Source organism: Episyrphus balteatus, chromosome 2 (assembly GCF_945859705.1).
Source record: "Episyrphus balteatus chromosome 2, idEpiBalt1.1, whole genome shotgun sequence".
Classification (NCBI taxonomy): Eukaryota; Metazoa; Arthropoda; class Insecta; order Diptera; family Syrphidae; genus Episyrphus; species Episyrphus balteatus.
In genome coordinates this window covers 18,981,834-19,003,781 of record NC_079135.1, presented here as the reverse complement: position 1 = coordinate 19,003,781, position 21,948 = coordinate 18,981,834, and the positions used below count along the sequence as shown (strand labels likewise).

Sequence of the window (21,948 nt, the reverse complement as noted above, 5' to 3'; positions counted from 1 at the left end):
TTTAACCGAGTTACATGTTTTATACATTGTTAAATAGGTATATTTATCTTCTATCAGAAACTGTAAAAAAATCGAAAATGGGTAAAAAATTGTCGAAGCTAGAAGTTTTTCAATGGGTGAAGGTCCAAAAAACCGTTTTTTGCCCGTAACTCCAGATTTTGGGGGTGTTAGGGGATTTTGAAATACCGTTTCGTATTCAGTGCGACTAGCTCTACAAAACCTGATAGGTCTCCGCCCGCGTATATTTTAAAACCTCATTTTTGTAACACCGTGTTATTTATCAGTTTTAAAAGAAATAAAAATTTGACAAAAAAAAAATAATTTTTGGACTTTTAAAAAAATTAATTTTTTTTAAAATCACATTTTCGAAAACTTTGAATTTTAAGATGTTGATTAGTGATTTCTACAAAATTGCATACCAATTTTATTTTAAAACTTCTTTACAAAAAAAAATATTAAAAAAAAATTAGTTTTTTAAAAAATGGCTTCTAACTTTTTTTTTCTAAAAATGCATCTTAACTAAACAAATCAAACTGTATACTTGTTTTGGGGCTCAGTTTGATTTCAGGTATTGTTTTATTTCTTTGAAAAAACGAATTTAATATTTTTTTTGTTTTCGTTATATACCTTTCTGTTCCTACATTTTACCAACTTTCTATACAAAATGTCTTAATAATTTTAGCAACTTGAACTCTAAGAGAAAGTTCGTGGCGCCCAATCGTGTATTTTATTATGAATAGGATAAGAATTCGTTAAAACTCATACTAAACGAATACGAAGCGCTGGCGCTGATCAGTTATTTTCGCAGGTAAATTTCGAATGAATTAACGAACAGAATATACCTAGGGCAAGTAATAACTGGTAAAACTGGACCCATCACTAGGTTCTTAAAATCACTCTTAATTAAATTTAAGAGAAAATAATCTCACTCAGAAATCTTATTCACCTGAGGAGATCAAATCGATCACAAAACATTTACCACATTGTATGTGTATCTGTTTTCTGTAGATAAAAGCAAACACTACAGAATACAAAGCGTAAACTACCATTATCAGTGATAGTATTCGAAGTCAGTGGTTTGTGTGCAACAGTGTTGTTATATTTTTTAAGCGACTTCCAAAAACGAGGTGGTTCTCAACTTGGCTGTATTTTTTTGTATTTATTTTTTTGTATGTTTGTTACCATAGAATTTTGGATTGGATGAACCAATTTTGATGATTCTTTTTGTATTTGAATTTCAATTCTCTCCAGTTTTTATAGCAACCATGAGAAAAACCGCTAGGTATTTAAGTTTCGATCCATAGATGCCGTTACATATTCAATTAAAAAAAAATTAAATAATCTATCTTTATAAAAATTTTGAGCCTTTAAACATTTTAAGTGGAGAAAAAAATGCTGTATAGTAATCTTAATATTGTAGTCTTGGATACATTTATTGGTTTAAAAAAAAGCTAAGAATAGAAATGGTCAAAAAACCATTTGATCACTGAAATTGAAAAAAAAAAAAGTTTTTGGAAAGTCGAAATCGATTAAGTAAGCAAAATTCCATATTATGTTATTTATGATAACTTGTAAAAGATTGATCTGTAAAAGATCAAGTCAATAGAAAAATAAGGTTCAAGAATTTCATAGCTTTTGAATCAAAGCTACAGAAGTTTGGAATGAGTCAGAAGTTGAAGAAAAAAAGGCAAAATAATCAAAAACCGTCTGAATACGAGAAAGTATTATTAAAGGGGGCTTAAAATTTCGGTAAAAATGGCTTATTTGAGGTCTATTTCTAACATATAAATATTTTTCATTATAACAACACTGCTTTTGTATAGATCATGTTAACCACTTGTTTTTATTTAGTGCGGTCCGTTCCCCCATATTGCAAAAGCAAAATGCAAGTTGAAAAATTGAAATAAAAAAAAACCAGTTTTATCACCGTTGGTTGTTGTGTGAAGTGGAGTTGTATATGTTGTCGTCTACCGGTTCTGGTTCAGTGCAATTCTGTTCGCTAACTCGGTTGGGTTGTCTTGTTATATGCCTTTGCTCTTGGGTTTTGTATAGCGCCGTTTTCTCGTCGACGCGTCGTATGACTAAAAAATTGGATACAAACTAGGTACAACTTATAACGATCGTGGCCTCGTCTCGTAGCACTGATTTTCAAAAAATTCAAGTGCAATTTTAACGAAAAAAAAAAAAAAAATTGAATTTAAAAAGAACACAGAAAAAAGTTGGAGAAATTACCTTTAACTTTTGGGTATTTTTTCTTTTTTTATTTGTTTCTGTATTTTTTTATTTTAAAGAGGAAGGAAACCCAAGTAATGCCCATTTTTAAACATAAAATTGATGTGTGTTCTTTTTTTTGTTTGCATAGAAAGTGACTTATAGAGTTCTTGTTGGCTACCAAACCTGCCTTCTTCACCCGCACCACCAAAACCAATTTGTTCCTATCTTTTGAAAGGAAGGCAGACTGTTTTTTAGTAGTTCCTAAATCCTGTTTGTGTTTCTTTTTATGTGTACCTATCCTCTAGTCTCTAGTGTGTGTTCTTTTCGTCTTCTTCGTTTTTTGGTTCGTGACTCAAACTTAATGTGAAACTAGCAGCTAGCAGTTGGTTTGTTGTTTGTTTCAATGAGTATGAACCTAACCAATAAAGGTTCAAACGGTTCTGTGTAAAGTCTCTGTTAAGAGATCTTGAACTTGGTCTAATAGAATAAATCGGTTAAATTTCGTCCTACTTTCATTATTTTTCCATTCGAAGGGAAATAAATAAAAATAAATAAAACGTAAGCATTAAAAAAATACATGCATGTTAAATTAAATAAAAAAAAAAAAAAAAATACTCCAAAGCAACCGTTAATTCGGAAATTACGAAATGCTGATTAAGTATGTTTTTTTCTTGTAGGTATTTTTTAAAGCCATGTTATGTGATATACCTATTTGATGAATGTGAACGTAACTAAAGTCTATTGTGAATACTAAAGCTTGTGTTTATTATTTAGTGTGAGAAAAAGCCACCGTCTCTTCGTTGTTTGTGTCGCTGTCATCGTGTCACACGCTTGTTTTTTGAGGTAGGTATCTAAATGCAATTCGCGCATAAATTCCAACTCATTATAATAATACCTAACCTAACCAAACTTGCATTATGTACACATGCAATCATAGAAACAAACATTCCTAAGGAAAAGAGTTTATAATTAATTTTTAAAAGTGAATCTTTCAAGTTCCTATACAATTAAGGAAACGAGTTAAAACTTGGATTTCGAAACAAGTAGTCACAGTAGACACTTGAAATTCGGAATATCTAAACTACCTACTCAAACTGCAGCTCGATCATATCTATGAACGGTATGTCTAAAGTCTAAGCTATTGATTATGTTGTCTGCTTAAAATTTTGTTTAACAACATGACACTCTCAGATTCCAATTAAATAAGCTAGTTGGACTTGTTTTTTTGGGGGGAATTGAGGATTTGTATCTATTCCTGTTTAAAATAGTAAAACATTGAATATTTTTCTCATTTTTTTTTTGGAAAATTTGTCAATGCCAATATGAAAATATGTAGTTTTACAAATAAACTTGAAAAACAAACTTAAGACTTGAAGTTGATGTAAACTTTCCAATGATATTTGAAATAGACGGAATTCAACTGTCAATTAGGTTATTTACCCCCGTGGTGTTAATGGACTATAAAGTTGAAAAAATCAGGGACTCAAGTTTATGACAAAATAATACTTCTTTTTGTGAAAACAGTAGTTCCCGGTTAGATGAGATCTGGGATCTCTGCTACAAACAAGTTTGATATATTACTAAAGAAAAACTTGAGTTAAAATAAAAAATTTGACAGTGAGTTCGATATTGACTCTTAACCACTGAAGAAATTTGTTTTATTAAATTTTTTAAGATGGTTTCCTAGAACCTAGAGGATGATTAAAAATTTGATTTAGAAACAAAATTAAGGGAAGCAAAGTGTATGGGAAACCGACGAAGTTACGAACACCAGAGTTACGGGCGACAGAGTTACGAGCTTCAAAGTTACGCGAAACCGAAGTTACGAAAAACTAGAGTTACGAATTCTAAAGTTATGTTAAGCTATGACATGTGATTTTTGGGTTGGCAACAATTGCGAGGAACGATATAGAATTATGGAAATACAAACAAGAGATTAACATATAGGTATATTAGAATTTTTTTTATTAGGTGAGGTTTTTGTTTAATTTTAACTTATCCTGTTTCAAATAAATAAACAAGGAATAGGGTTGTTTTTTGCATAAAAAGATTAAACCACACCCATTTTCGTTAAAATCTATTAAAATAACCAATGAGAATCGATATTCTCTTATTTATGTTTCCAATATTTATGTTTAGAATTCGTAACTCTAGTTTTTCGTAACTTCGGTTTCGCGTAACTTTGACGGCCGTAACTCTGTCGCGCGTAACTCTGTTATTCGTAACTCCGTTACCATTTCATTTTGTTAAAATATTTTAAGGAAACAAAGAAAAATTGGCCATTTCTGGACCAAGATACAAGGTTTTATTTGATACCAAACTCTTTTTTGTGCACTCGGGACGGGAACAAGACTCTATAGTAAAATGGGTAACTATTCCTTTTAAGTATACCTAGCTTAACGGCTAAGGCTTCTAACAGCTTAAATTTTCGATACGAACGATCGGTTAAATGTTTTTTGAACTTTTAAAGTTTTTATATTTCAATAATACCGGTTTTTAAAACTGTTTACTTGCTCAATTGCCCTTAGGTGTCTGAAAATATTTCGAGGTTTTATTCAAAACCAATATAACTATGATGAAATACTTCAGTAAAGTGTGTTTCGTTATGTACCTACATACATCCTTAAAGCCAAAGGATCCAAGGATTTGTTGAAACTTTTTAGTTTTTTTTTTAATATCTCTTTTTTAACGGATACCTCCAGGTTCCGTTTTCGAGGTATTGCAATTTTCTTTCATACGATTTTCGGCTCATACGATTTTGATTAAAGGACCTTCAAAATATATGGATTTGAGTTCCCAGTTGATTTGTCTGTTAGGTCTGTTATATGTTGATTTATTGTCATCCTTCCTCAAGGTGCGAAGATGTACAGCTTTCGAGATAGCAAAGACGCAAAATCTCAGAAATGGTTCATATATTTTCATGAATGTCATAATGAGAAAAAAAAAAAAAATGCTAAAAAAGAGGTCTGACTTTGTTCTTATCGTCTTTTAAGGATTAAAACTCGAGATTTTATGAATGCCATTAGTCAGGGTAAAAGACATTCTGAAGTCAATTTAGGAAAATAATGTCAAAACTCAAAATCTAACACTTAATCTGTTTCTGGGTTCTGTTAACTCCATCACTTCTAGTCTAAGATCCGTAGAATTAATATCTACCCTCATCTGTTTTTTGAAAATGACGAAGCTTTTATGAAAAATAATGTTTCCAAAAATAATTTGCACATACATATGTATGCAGGTTGTACATATATGTAGGTAAAATCTTAGCCCCAAAACACAATGAATTTCAAAAGTGCATTTTTAGAAGAAAACTAGTCTCAATAATTATTGACAAAAATTGAGCATTTTCTGAGGTCACATGACGTATAGAATTAGAAAAACTATATAATAAGTTACTTAAATATTTCAAAGTTTCGGAAAATAAAAAAAATTATAATTTCTTTACTATCTTTATATAGATTCTTGAACTACAAGAGCAAAAACTAAAAAACTGCTATTTTTGACTTTTGGTTTTTATCGAAAAAATGTGTAGGTATTTTTGAAGATAATTATGATGCATAGCCTTATTATCAAAATATTTGACAGCGTATGAACTTTATGAAAAAAAAACTATTTTCGACAAATCGGAAAGTTATATGCGAATTAACGATTTTTCTAACATTTGCCCTAGAAAAGGTAATTTATGGCATTTGAATAAAAGAAGCAGATTGTAATCCTCGCATAAAAACCAAGATGTGTATGACTGCTATCCAATACTTTTTACTCCGCTTGATCTATTTGAGGATACTAGACGGTTAAACGTAGAACAAATGGTGGTTTAATGATTTTTTGAAAACTACTTGGGTCCTGCCCTGAACTAAACAAACTAATAAAATAGCATTGAAGATTAATCATCCACCATTTTTTGTCTCTGAACTTTATACATAAGTAATTCTACATCAGATCAATAAAGGGTGTAACTTCAGCTAAATGTATACCGCAGAAGACTGAACTTAGCAGCATTTAGTCATTGACTATTTTTACTTCATTATCAAAATCATATTGAACAAAATTCTAGACACGGACTTAAACAAACTTTCTGCGTGTATTCAAATGTTTTCGCTTAAAGGTAAACGATACGGATCCAAAATGATGTGAAGAACCGGATTCTCGTAAAACGCGTTGAAAGTGACGACGACACACATGAAAAACTTTGTTAAGCAAATTATACTCGTTAATCCAAAACAAAAATAAGCTAGTCTTTTGCAGAGATTAAATTACTTCATGGTTTAATAAAAAAAAAAAAAAAAATAAAAAACAAAAATAGAAATATATTAATCGACTGAGTTTCACTTTATTCGACATTAATCTTAAAGATCTGAGGATTCACCCGTCTTCGGTCGCTGCAGCTGTTTATGTTTCGTGATAAACAAATCATAGATTTCACTTGTCTTCGTCTTAAAATAATTATGTATAAATGAACTCGTCATTATTCAAATTGCTATTTTTCTATCGATTCAACAACTACAGTCATTGTTATTATTAAATACCTTTAATAATTCAATGTTGTGTCTTCCTTGATCGTGTGAAATTAATTGTTTTTGTCTTTTATTGCTGAACCGAACATAAATAAATAACCCCATCATTGATACCTCAAGGTTATCAATGGGAAAAAAATGTTTTTGAAAATAAAATGTTTAAATGAGAAATACCTATTAACAAATTCTTATAATTGTTTACAGAAATAAACATGGAGTAATAATACCTAAGTAATTGGAAGATTGTGCATTGTGTCTTTAAAGTGAAGATGTTTTTTTTTTTTTGTTTTAATGATGAAAATATGTACAATGTACTTATATCAGAAATATTAAATATTAAAAATCACAGTCATGGTAAAGATAAGATATTAAATAATTACATTTATTTCATCACGATTTGATTAAAGATAAATTTGTGACTCATGATAACACCATTGGGTGTAAAGTGACAACGTTTTGTTAAATCACTTAGTTCATCAAGTTTGATTTAGAACCTGCTTTTGACTATAGATTAAGGAAATAGTCTAGAAATATATAATTCAAGTCTTTTCACTCAGAAATAAGCTTTCGAAATAAAGATGACCGAATCAGAGCGTACGAATGCGGTTTTAATTAAATTTTTTTTTTTGAGTTTTTAAACTGGGGTCGCACGTACTTGCTCTTATGGTAAAAGTAACTTTAATATTAAATCTTTTTATTGAACAGAATTAGTTCTTATAATTATTAAACATCATTTTAGGTGATCTTTTTTCTACATTCCTACGAAGTTTCAATAAAATTCATCTTACCGTTTTCAAAAAATTGATTTTTCAAAAAAATGTGTTTTTTGAAAATTTTATAAAATTTTTATATAACGTTTATTTTAAAGTTCTTGTACATATAAAAAATTTTGGTTGAAGTCTGTTTTGTCGTTTACGAGAAATTCATAAATAAAAAAAACCGTTCTATGGCAGGTACCGTTAATAACGGTACAAAACAAATTCTTCTTATTTCAAAAGGAAGCTCTTATGTGTAACACTAAATAGAAAAATTTTGATAAAAATCGTAAGAGCTGTTTTGAAATAAATTAACTTTTCTATTTCCGTTATATGACAGGTACCGTTATTTCAATTTGTCCTCTAAAGAATCACCCAAAACTATTTACTACCAAGTTTGAAGCAAATCGCTCCAGTACACGGACAGACAGACAGACAGAATTGAAGGACCCACTTTTTTGGCATTCTCCATCATCGTTATGTCATGTAAAATTGTTATCTCGAGTTTGATTTTTTTTACGTATCCTAAACTTGCCATATAGTATCTACCTATAGCGCAAGTAAAAAAATTATATTTTGTTATAAAAAAAAATGTTTTTTTGAATATTTCCTAATAGGAGGACAATGATTTTTTGCTTGTAACAAATTTGAGCGTTTTCGTCGATTTGTTTGCAAAATTGTGGAACCTTTTTTTTTTTTTTTATTTTTGTGTAGGTATAAAAATTGTTAAAAAACTTTCAAAACCAAAATTTGGTATGCTATTCTAAAGTAACAAATTATCCAGACATAAAACCAGAATTTGAAGAAAATATATTGATTTTCCAAAAAAAAATTCAATATTTTTTAAAAAATCCAAGATTCAAATTTTGGAAAATTTTTTTCAATTCCGTGGGTTTGGAGAGGTAACTGTGTGTGACACCCTGTATATATCGCAAGTAAAAAGAGAAGTTGTTCTGTTCTAAAATTGTTTTGAAGGGTGAACAAACAAAATTTTGGAGGACAAACATGGATTAAAGTTGGACAAAGGAATTAGAATAATATGCATTTTATAATATTTTTTTTTTAATTTGTTTTCTATAAACACAAAAACAAGTAGGTACATGTAAAACCAAAATCTTAACACCTTTTTTTTATCATGATTTATAAGAACGATTTTATTCAAGTAAAGTTAAGATTCCCTTATCTAATGTTCGCCAACAAAAAGCGTTGCAAATGTTTTTTGACGTAGAAATTCATGGCACTACTTTCGAGGCGCATAGTGGCTGACCGTTGAAATGTTCTAATTTCTAATACTAGAGATATGGATATATTCAAAATAAGGTGGATGATTGAATGAGTAATTTTAAAACGCTTCCTTTTTAAATTCGATATGAATAAATTAAAAAATCTTTTGGATGCCAATACAAAATTTATTGCTAAATTACAAATTTATTAAACATGTTCTAAGAAATTTTTAAATCAAGGACCAAATTTTGGTAAAAAATGTTTATTATTTCAAGAACTGAATGCAGAAAAGAAACAAATAAATCAAATCAAATTTTTTCCTACAGGATACACTTTATCAAAAAAAAAAAAACAAATTTTAGCCAATCGCATTAAAAAAATAAAATCGTTAAGTAACTTTTTGAAAAATTCAATAAACCAATTTGTTCAAAGTTGTGAAAATTTACAACGACTTGAAGTCAGAAAATGACTGGTTAACCTTCTACAAACGGTCTGTTTTTGTCTTATTTGTCTCCATTAAAGACAGCAATTTCACACTAACTACATTATATTATAGAAATAGTTAAGAAACAACCTGATTGATACCTGTTGTACATTTCATTCCTTAATTTTGAGAAAAATACAAAAAAAAGACCCCAAAGTATTTCTCTATTCATTAAGAAATAAAATTGAATTTTCCCATTTTATTTTATGGCTAGGTAAGGTACCTTACCTACCTACATTTTCCTTTTCTTGAATCTCTTAAAATCGAATGGAATCCAACGACACCGACCCTACAAAAAAAAAAAAAAAAACAGGTACAGGTAATTCAATCCATAAAAATAACACGTCATGTGTTAGTGTTTGCTTCTTTTGTTAAATCCATGAGCCATGACCATGACTTCTTCTTTTTTTTCGGTTTCTCCAACTTTTAAAGGAAAAGACTCTAATACCCATTTCTTGGATTACTTGGTTAGTGAAAACAATCACAGGACAAGAAACCAGTTTTAAATAGTGAGTAGATAGTTAAGGTAGCTATAGGATTGGGTGTAAAAACAAGGAATTTCATTGTTTTTTTCGGGTCATCAGTGATAAGGAAAAATGAAGAAGCCATACACATTTTCAGTTAAGTGCACTCAAGTGAAATTTGATAGATAAACTTCCTACTATTTTGTGGTGATGTTTGTATTGGTTTGTTGTTTGTTTTAATAGGATCATCATTCACTTGTTTACAGTCAACATAAGTTTGTTTATAAATATTGTTTGGATATTCTTTAACTCATTTTTGAAACCAAAACTGTTGGATAAACATTTATTAACAAAAAAAATGTATTTAATTTCAGATCGAATGCCGAACGATAATAAGAAACTGTGAATTCATTTGATGTAAATGCGGGCATGAAAAAGGAATCAATGATAAATTTGGATTTAAAAAGGTTTGTAAAAATTTAATTATAAAAAGATTTTAAGAATCTGATGAAATTTCAAAACCCATTAAATTTGAATGGAATTTGTTTATATTATTGAACACAAGCAAATTTGTTTAAGTAGGTATTATGTTTCAGTATATTTTTTTAAAATAATAGCTGTCATTCAAAATTCAAATTAAAGTTTGCAATTTTTTTTACTGTATAAACTTTTAATTTAAATTCGTATACAATATTTAGAGTATTTTAAATATATCGAATAAGCAAGTTTAAACAAATATTGACTTTGTAGCTTAAAAACAATGATTAAATTTAGGGTAGCATGTCGATCAGCAATTTTAAGCAATTTGAACAGCTGCGTGTGCATGTTGAATAAAATATTTTATCGTATATTTCATTTACCTATATGCATAAATCAACACTTCAGACAGGCAAATTATTCAACTGGGAAATATATTTTTGCAAAAAGTATTTAACTAATTCCTGTTGTTCAAATCATTAAACACAAAATAATTTAAAGTTTTTTTTGCAAAGAAGACAAAAGCTCAAAAGTTCAGTCATTTAAGCGGCCCATAGACACCACACCGGTGTACTGAAAATGGTGTGGCATTTCGACACACACGCCACACCAAATTGTGCACACAAGAGATCTCAAAGAGGAAAAATCAGCAGAATTCGCAACACGAATTGACATTTTATTGAAAAAACTTCCGACGCTTCGCGCTCAACAACTATTTAGATGCAAAAACATAGTAATTGTGTGCGCGCATCCCCATAGACATCACACCGACTGAGACACCGACACAAAAAAATCAAAATCTTTTCATTTTACTCGCTCCGTGTCTGACACCAAAAATCGGTGTCCAATCCAGCCCACACACAGCACACATTGCCGCACACCGACACAAGTGTGCACACAAGTGTGGTGTCTATGGGCCGCTTTATACTTTTGTTTCATTTGTTTTATTTCACTCTTGATACTTATGTAGTACAGGAAGTTAAGGAAATTGAATACTGACTTTGTTTGACCATTGTTATCGACGCAGAACTAGTACCGAAACACCCTTTGAAGAAGATTTATTCAAATATCAAAGGCAAAGGGTGTTTTTTTTTTCAGGGAAATACAAAATTGGATTTTATAACTTATCTATACAATTTATTTCACACCATTGGAAGTTTGGTTCGATGTTAGGCAATATTTCAGTGCATGCCGTATTATAAAAGGTGTCCCAAAATTCTAAATGTAATTTTAATAAAAATTTTATTGATCTTTTGAGTGTTCTAACAAATCGAGGGGCTTGAGCTTTCTTATAAAGGAAAACACTTCTCAACACTCATCAACATCATTATAGTATGTTAATAAAGAATATTTTTACTGCGCATATAAAGGCACTATAAAGAACCCCAGGGAATTTCCCAAGAAGAATTACATTTGCGTTGATCTTCCCCTGTACAAGAACGTTTAAGATAGCAATCGCGTTTTAGACAGAAATAGCGCTTGAAAAAATTCGAAAGCAAAATTGTTAGTTGGGTACTTGAAAATATAGGTTTTAAACATTTAAAAAAAGGATTCCCAAATTTAGTTTTACCTTGATAGCCTTTGATAAAGGCAAAAGAATTTTGGACCATAAGCTTGTATAAAAAAAAAAATTAAAAAAAACCGTGACATTTTTGGGAAACTTTAATAGCTGTGTTTTATTTTCCTCGTGATCCCAAATAAGATTATTGTATTTATTTGCGAAACAATAACAAAACAAAATCCTGCTAATTAAAACAATGATCTGATCTGGGTGGCAAAGAAAATAAAACACAGCTAATAAGCATTTATAATGTTCTGTTATAAAAATTTCAAAAAAATAAAAACAAGCTTATCCAAAATAAGGAAATTAGGCTGGGAACGTTTCATTTCTATGCAGAAATAAAGTTAGAAAAACATTTCTTAAAACATCATTTTGGAATAAACCGATCCACCTCTTTAGTATGGCTATTAATCCTGATAGGAATTTATGCTTTTAAAATATTTTATTGTATAGAACCTTCTTTAAAATATAAATAATTTTAAAACCTATTTACAATACCGAATTAGTTTATTTTATGATTACTTTAAGTCTTAATTAAAAACTTCGTAGGTATCTACTCCAAAGACTTCAAAAAACCAACAAGATTATGAAGATGTACAATACAATAAAGAGTGTGTTTTATTATTTGTAGGCACATATATGTTTTTAGGTATGTACAATTATTGTACATGTACGTTATCATTATCAATTCTATTATCATCTTATTTATCTTTGTTTCCGCTTAAGATCCCTTTGCTTTAAACAAATAAAATATACCTACACAAAGTCAATAAGTTCCCTAATGTTATAAACATGTTTCTTTGTTCCTTTTGATGCAATTAAAATACATACAATGCAACATGCAAGTCGTCAAACAACGATAAGAACACAAGTCAGAATCAGTTAAAAAAAATGTTTGAACAATTTTGTTACCTACCTAAATTAATATAGGTACGAGTATGTATAGAAAAAAAAAACATAAAAAATCACGTACCAACCATCTTTAATGATTTTTTCTTAGAAGATTTATGTTTTGTGGCTACTTTGTAAGAACGTGATACATTCGTCTTTTAGGATTTAATGGATAATTAAAACCGCAAGTCTACATGATGAATTATGGGGTAAGTTAAGAATATTAGGATTCCAAATAACTTTCAACAAACTTGAAGATTGTTGTTGTAATTTAATTTATTAACATTATTGTTACTTCAAATAGTGACCATAGTCACGAGCGGTGCAGGTCTTCATTAAAAATTTATTTTTTTTTCTTACCTTCATAATTCTTATTGAAGTTTTGTATTCTATAAAATTTGAAATATCATGAAAAGGTTATAGTCTATTTAATTCAAAATATTTTGTTGCTGAAAATATTGTCTTGTCATTGAAATATGCTTCATCCAAAAATGCTACTAGGTCCATTAGTGCATTTCTTAGCCATTCCACACACACCACATTCCTAGAATGTTCTTAAATAAAAAATCAGTGCAGGAAAGTTACATTTTCTCTTCACCTAAAAAAAGAAAGACCCTTTAACAAAAGTTATTTTTATAAAATCTTTTAAATCTTTGCTTTTGGAATATTTTAATAGTTTTTTTTTATTTTAGGTACACTACATTTTTGTCCCATGTTCTTTTTTGTAAAATTTGGCATTAGAATGCTAGCTTGAGAATCTTAAAAAAGTTGGAAACATTTAAATTTATGTGTTGTGAAATTAGTAATACAAAATATCTTGCAGCAAAACAACTTAAAATTTTAGCTTGAAGCTTGTGATTACGTTGAGACTAAGTTCTATTTCTATTTTGTATAGACCAAACTTGTAACCAAAAAAAAAAAAAAAAAAAACAAACAAAAATCTAAAGTACCTACATTACCAATGATCAATTAAAAAGTCTCCACTGTGTGAAACAAATTAATTACCATATTTCAATAATTAAACGTATTATACCCATTGATATCGAAGTCGGAAGTTTTGTAAAAACATTATAATTACCATGCATTTACTACATTAATGGCGCAATGAACATTTTTAATATATGGATTACAATCTATTGATGTATGACATGTATGACAAAAAAAAAAAACTATTCCGCAACTTGAATTAAAGTGAATATGAATGCTTGAATACAACCAAAATTTATAAAAAACAAATAAACATATTTGGCAAGGCTAAAAGTGTGACAACTGAACGTAACGAGATTATAGTAATTTTGATTCGGGCTAGGTCCAACACAGTGTGGACACACAAATAAAATTCAAAACCATTGAAGCGTTTAAAGTGAAACCCGAAACTCTATTCAAAATAAAACAGTCTCATTGAGTTGCTAAAATAATAAAACACAAAAAAAAAAACTAAAATCAATTGAAAGTAGGTAACAACAGTAAAAAAAAAAAAATAAACTAAAATAGTCACCTATTAAAGTCAGCAAGAATCTACACTTGACATCGTAATACCGAATAAGGTTAATTTGTTTATTATTGGGCTAGCGACAAATGTAACATATATAAACTTGATTTGTATTATAGCTATAGAAAGCCAACTCAAGTGAGCACTGTAAATGCAACAAATGCAAAATGCATAATGCTTATGGCAATTACATGATGATCACGATCAGTCTCGAAGATGAATTCACACCTTTTTTCTTGCTAATTTAAATTTAAGGTCTAGTTGTTTCAAATTATATATAGAAAAAGAGAACTTCAACTTCAAGTAAAAAAGAAAATAAAATCAGCAAAAAACATGAACTTAATAGTCAACACTTCATTAAAATTAACTTTATGAAATTGAAAGAAGCTTAAAAGCAATTGGTGCGGATAATTGATTTAATTTATTTCTGTGTTTTTTTTTGTTTTTTGGTTTCAATCTCACTGCTTGAACGGGTATTGGGGCATGTTTGACGGGTTTGACGTGATGCAGCACATCATAAGAGGCATGATGTGCAATTGGACAAGACCAATTGATGAAATGAAACATGACATGACCTAACGCCAGTTAAACGAATAACGCATGAAAGTAATTGAAACATAGTTTTTTTTTTTTAAGTTTAGGTGGCCCCTTGACAAAATAAATCAAATAAATATTTGTTCGTTTCATTTGATTACAAAAAGCGGGCGTTCTCTTATCACCGATCTCAAACCATCTTATTTTTTTCTTTTGGGTCATCTATTTATCTATTTTCTTATAATAAGAACAAAATGAAGGTGAACGTTTAACCCTTTCGAACCCAAGATATGTAAATCAATATTAAAAAATGTTTTTTTTTTCAGTATTATGGTGTCAAAAACATCACAACTAAGAGATCTGAATAGCAAAAAGTTATTTTCCAAAATAAGAAATAGCAAAACTAATGTGTTACATGTAAGTAACATGTACTGCCTATGACAATAATGTATGCTACTTCTTCAAAGCCAAAAAACAAAACACTTTCTGGATTAACAATTTTGTATATCTTTTTTCAAAATTATGACCACATTATGTATAAGAAAAATATTTTGCAAAAAAAAATGTGTCAATTTCAGTCCCTTCTTCGATAAATAAAAAAAAAAATTAAAAGTATGATATTTGAATAAGTTTTTGTACTTATTAAGTAACAAGGCATTATTATCTTTCAATTAAGCCATCGAAACTTACCAAATTATTTAATGGAATATTTTTTACGAATTTTTAAATATATGTTACATGAGAGTAACGCTGGCTCGGAAAGGGTTAAGAAATCAAATGATGGAACTTAAATACTTATTCACTTTATTTACTTTAATAATTTTATTTATTATTATAATTTTTTTTTATGATATTCAATACAAAAACTTCAAAAAATTAGGACTTTTTAAGTACAAAATGGGAAAAATAACACTATAAAAAGTCCTCAAAGAAAGCATTATTCAAAAAATGCTAAATTTAACTATATAATTCGCTTAAAAAAATCTCAAGGCAATTATTCTGATTTTTGTTCAGATTCTGACTCTATATTATTATTAATTTTTCATATGCCTAATGTAATGTATGTTATATTAATAAGTATTTTCATACAATGTCACACCCGTAACAAAAAAATAAATTTCCGCACCCGTTACATTTTTGACTTGTTACAAAAACACAGCTTAATGCAAAAGTAATAAAATCTTCTTTCATTTTGAATACGAAATCCACGACTTTTAATATGACTAAAAGTCACCGAAAAAGACTGAATCGATTTTTTAACGTCACACCCGTAACAGTTTTTCTTAAGGGATTGTGATGTTACAAGACATGTTGACAAAACTTCATTTAAAAAATATATTATTAAATACATTATTAAGTAAATAGTACACAAGCCAGGCACAAAAAATTAAGTAATTGTGTCACACACGTTACAATGTTAATATCCATTTGCATAATTTGTGTGTTACTTGCAAATAATTAGTTCCCCCGAAGAAGTAGAATTAGTGGTTATGTGAAAATGGAGGAAATTTCACCGAACTAGAATTGATCTTCAAGATTTCTATTAAATTTGAATAAGTAATAAATCACTTTATCTTTTATTTATTTCTATTAAAATTAAAAATTACAATTTTATTAAGTAAACTGCTTCAAACTTTTGTTCTACGATTTACATCACTTAAAAATACATTTGTTACACTTCAAAATTTGTTACTAAAACAAGTACATATATGTAACATTATAATCATGAATTGAACTAGTTTTCTTAAAAGTGTTTAATAGTTGAAGAAGGCTTTTCTGATAATAGAAGTGTACTGTACATGTAACTATCGGCTATAACTTATAACTATTCAAAATGTGAGACTTATTACTAAGATAAACAGTTTTTACTCTAGAACTTGATGTAAGTTTTAAATAAATACTTGATTTCCTGAATTTTACTGAATAGAATGATAATTGAATATTAAAAAAAAATTTAAACCAGCTGAAAAACAAGCAAATTGCCAGGAAAATATTTCTGAACACATAAATAATTTAAATAATATCCCCTTTTAATGGCCACGAGCCACGCCTAAAAATTAAAAAAAAAAACAATACAAAATAGTTAATTTATTGAATTTTTAATTTTTATATTCTTCACCATTATAAAACTGGAACTTTTTTTTATATTCTTTTATTTGTGTTTTAGAATGATTTGTATTGTTATTTAAATTAATTTATTGTATTCATAGCTGGTTGATACCTATGAATTATAAACAACAAGTTAGTAGACAATATAGTCACATTCGGCTTTTGCATTAGGTAATCGACGTCTGGTCTGTGTTTTGTAAATAAATGAAATCTTTAGGATAGACTTGTAATTTTTGGAAGAAAAGATCATCGACCTACAAAAAAATACAAAGTTTTTTTCTTTTACTTAAACAAGTTCTTTAAAAGATGTTTACCAACCATTTTCTTCCAAAATTGTATAGAACAACATTTTTTTTTATTAAATTTAGAAATAAAATTCTATATTATTTGATTCATTACAGCGGAAAAAAAATTGTTTAAAAGCTCTAAATGAATTGTAAATAAAATCTTATTAGATCGAAAGCACGTTGTTAACAGTGTTACATAGACGAAATTTAGCATGAAATCTAATTATTCTTAATTTTCGATTGAAGAAAACTACCATACCTTTTATTATAAAGATTAAAAATATAAATAAATAACATTGTAGGTTTTCTTTCCCAATTTTACGACCTTGATTATTGCTCTCCGAATTTTGGTTAGTTGCGATTTACCTACTGACTCATTTAGTTTCTAGGTGCTCATCAAACTAGATAAGTTTCTTAAATATTATGCTTAAAGAAAAAACTTGCATCGTTTATGTCTGGTTTATGAGCAAATGTGTTTCCAACCCAAATATCATCATATTCCGTTATAACAAGTCTGTCACCAGTACTATTTTAGCGGTATAAAGATTAATTAATTTTTTTTTTCTAAGTTTTATTTTCAGAATATAAAAGTGAAAATCTTCTGACACGATTTGAAAGAAAGTAAAATGCAGTCTTTGTTTTTTTTTTTTTTGTTTGTTTCTTAATGTGCTACCGGCAGAGTTAATTAAAACTAGATTAGACAACGACTTTGTTCACAATGAATATTCCTTAACTATGATTTATAATCATATACTTATACGTTTAACATTTTCGAGAACAAAAACAAAATTAACTTTTAGTCATTTGAAATGAGTTAATTGTTGTCTCGCATGTGGTTTTTTTTTTTTTTGTTTCAGTTCAGTGTGAACTAAGCTCAATTGTTATAAATCTACCTTAACAACAAAATCAAGCTCAAAATATGAAACTAGAATAGGAGCATTTAAATTTAATAAATTCATAAATATAATTTAATGACTTTAAATAAACTGTAACTGTAGCTGGTTTTGTATAGCATAGGTCATTTGTTTGTAATTTTGTAGTTTAAATAGCCTTAAGTGTTTTTGTCGGTTGTTTTAATTATTGCTTTGAGAGTGTTGAAGACTCTTATTATGAAAAACTGACTTGCTCTCTGACGACAAAAGATTTATAGTAGGTATATTTTAATTTGTTATAGTCTTTGAATTTATGCTGTTCGTTCGGAGTTTGTCTTATAATAGTCACAAAGTCATTTTCATTTTTTGTGTGTTTGTTAGTTAAATAATAAGATTTTTATTGTTATGAAACATCATAATAAATATTTAACTTTCATTAATTCGATGAAAGTTATGAATATTTTAAATAAAACCATAATTTGAGATTAAAAGATAAATTTATTTATACAACAAAAAAATTGCATTTTATTTTATAAGAGTAAAGAATTTTTGTTAAAAACATTTCATGTTTGTTTAATGACGTTAATGATTTTTGTTCAAAGGTAAATAATGAAGGTTATATTTTTTTTTTAAATTTCGCACTTAAAAATTCTTTAAGAATGCAAACAATAATTAAAAAGTCATTAATTGAAAAAAAAACTAATTAAAATTAAAATAATAATAAATTAAAACCCTGCGATCTCATGACGAACAAATTTCAATTAATAACTTTGACAAAATTCAAAATAAAGGATAATTATTAATAAATGATAACAAATATCATAAATCATTTAAAGACACTAAAAATAATTCTGCGTTATTTAAAAAATATTGATTTGAATAGAAACTACATAGCTTAAATCAGCAAAGGCAAATTGAAACAAAAATTAGATCAAACGCTTAAGCAATTCATATGCAAAAATTGGATTTACTTTTATCAAAAAAATACTTGGTCAGCATAGAAAAATGTTTAATAACTAAGTGGATAATAGAAAACAAATGTTACGCATACGCCACAGTGACCACTTGAACTTAAGCTTTTACCAAATTGATTAAAATGTATTTTATTTTTTAATTTTAAGTTCTAATAGCTTTTAAAATTGCCCATTTGATGTCCATAGCAGATATTTTAAAATTGATACTTTAAAATTGATTGACTTCATCTGCCTCTAATTTACATTTTAAATTTTGACGTTTTCTCGTAAATTAATGCTGAAATTTGATAGCAAAATAAGATTTTTTGTACAATTTGGTGCCCAAAGTTTCTTTTAATAAATTCAATATGTTAAAAAAATTCTTTTTTTGTAAGTTGTAATTTAAAAAAGAAGTCAGAAAGGATTTACCAACACAGAAATAATAAGGCACTTAGAACCAATATGATGCGCTTCTAAAATGTATTTTCTTAAAATAATAAGATTTCTTATAAAAAAATGGAATTCGTTTAAATTAAGTGAACTTCATTTTATATTAATTTTTCTTCTTAAAAAAATGCATATAATGCAAAACACTATAGAAAATAAGTTTTTTCTCAATAATTGTATGTGAATTATTATTGAAATTAAAAGACTAAACAAAAATATAAGGATGATCACCTTAATTCAAATAGATTCTTTTCTTTTGGCAAACATTTTGCACCGTAGATGCTTTGTTTAGGTGCAAGAAATTAAGAAGATTTGTGCACTTTTTTTTTTTAAACGGCAGAAAAACACGTTGAAATCCGGTTAATTTAATGCGGATTCCATTTGTTTTTAGCTTAGCGAAATGACAGGTGTTAAATAAATGGTTTTAGAGATAAAAAACACAGTTCATTGAAAAAAAATATTTTTTTCTTATCTAGTGACACAAAACAAATGCATATACCTATACCTACTAATTGCGTCTTTCCTTTAAAAAAAAAAAAAAAAAAAAAAAAAACTGTGATGTTTCAACATTTTAAAAGCACTGAAAGCCCCTATCAAATTATCAATCTCTCACAGTTCATTTGAATATCGACATAACTTTTACAAATTTTAAACAACACTTTACGAGTAAAGCCCAATTTTTCTCGTGTTAACCTAAGCCCTTGATAAACAACATTAAATTTCTTAAAAACATGTTTATTCACTATTATAATAAATTTAATAGTTGTCATAATATATAACAAAAAAAAAAAAAAAAAAAAACAATGACCTTATGTAATCTTTAAGATTTAATTCGAGCCTAAACCACAAAATTTTGCATATTTAATTTTGAACTACATTTAAAGTGTTGACTGTTGATGATTTTTATTTTAAATGACATCGCATATTTTTTGGCCTATGCGTTCCATGACCTTAACTCGCTGTAATAACTAACATTGTTACCATTTAACCTAGGTTAACCGAAAAAGCAATCGTTGCATAACGACTTAGTTTATATTTATAATAAACTAAATCATTTTATATGTGTGTTAGATTTATCCAATTGTCACTAATTGTAATACGGTACTTCGTTGATCATATTATTCAATTATTACAACTTGTTAAAAACAAAAAAAAAAAATGAAGATCTTGACAAAAATTCAGTCTCAGGCCCTTAGCTGGGGAAGGTTCTCGCAGTTACAATGTTTAAATTTTCAGTTTAAAACGTTCTTATTTCAAGACCCGAAAGCTGTATTAACTTTTTACTTCAAGTTTGATTTCTTCTTTGATATTATTTTGGATCCCTTACTACATATTAAACAAAAATCCACATACAAAAAGATTGCAACAACCTTAAAGTTTGTATGGCTACGGCCCTTTAGGGGTCAATTTGCACCTCAAGCAAAAAAAAACAAACATTTTATAATATCATCAATTTGTCCAGCAACCAAGTGTAACATCATCATACTCTGCTTGAGTGCGCCGCGGCCGCACCGCTCATCATCGTTTAACTTTTGGCATTCAGCCCAAGAGTCAAGTTCAAAGATATTCAGATTCAAACATATTTTATTTTTCAAAAGTAAAAATAAAACTACGTAATTATTTATAATGTGATGATAACACTTATACAATAAAAATTAAGTGGTGCAGGGCATAAATAAACTTGTTCGTTGAACTTTGTAAGTTTATTTTTACAATGCTATTTTTTTTTGTGTACAAAAACGAATTGCCCGTCATTGTCATACCTCTGATGCTGCCATCGTATATCAGTCGAGGTTTTAGGTTTTATAGTTCAAGATCATTTGTTTAAAGTTTCCTGATTTTTATCAATTTGAAAAGAAGATGTATAAAATTAAAATCTGAAATAGGGGGTATTTTAAGATGTATATTTCCTCAGAATAATATAGTGTACCTAAATTAAGAGGGTTCTAGCTTCTAGACTGTAGAAAAGGGTCTTCAAGAAAAGATACTTGTTTATTTTTAAGTGCAGTAGAGTGTGAATGCAATAAACTAAAATTAAGAACCCTTTTTATGGTCATGGTTGGTAACACACAGGTAAGACTTGTTGCATTTGTTAAAAATAAAAAAACTTTAAATGAACTTGTCTTACTTTTTTACAAAAAATTAATAACTTACTTATAGTCTACCTATATAATAGACCCTGAGCCCCAGATCGATTCCTTGCCATAAAAGTATGCATCAGTCAAAAATGATACTAAATCTGTTGGTACATTTCTGAGAAAACGGCAAAACTGTCAGGTTTTCAGTGCGTTACCTGGAAAACCAAGTCCAACTAAAATAGTTTAAAGCCACTTTGTATTGAAAATTAAATTTTTTATCAAATAAAGGTGGTTAAAAATGTATTTTAGACTAAATTCTAATCTAAAATCAATGAGGAGAAAAGTTATAAAATTGTTGATCTTATTTTTGATTTATGAATTTTTATGAATTTCTAGCAAACAACATAGCTGATTTCAATCAAAATTATTATACAAAAACATTAAAGTAATTGTTTTATAAAAATTCTAAAAAATTTTCAAAAAAAAAAAAAAAACAATTTTCAATATTTCAATTTTTTTCAATTTTTTTCATTTTTATGTGTTTGATAATATTTTATTTAAAATGGCATACCAATTTTTTTTTTTGTTA

General features: G+C 28.1%; 1 protein-coding gene across 8 annotated transcripts in view; it reads left to right on the top strand.

Annotated features, from left to right (window-relative positions):
* Positions 1-1,940: 1,940 nt before the first annotated feature.
* Positions 1,941-21,948, top strand: part of LOC129908511 (sodium- and chloride-dependent neutral and basic amino acid transporter B(0+)) — a 53,199-nt gene continuing 33,191 nt past the window's right edge. Inside the window, exons 1-3 of one of the 8 annotated variants that reach the window (XM_055985069.1) lie at positions 1,941-2,104; positions 2,989-3,057; positions 10,033-10,125. The gene's annotated coding sequence lies outside the window, so the exon portion shown is untranslated. The other 7 variants (XM_055985065.1, XM_055985064.1, XM_055985063.1 and 4 more) reach the window with 7 other exon arrangements.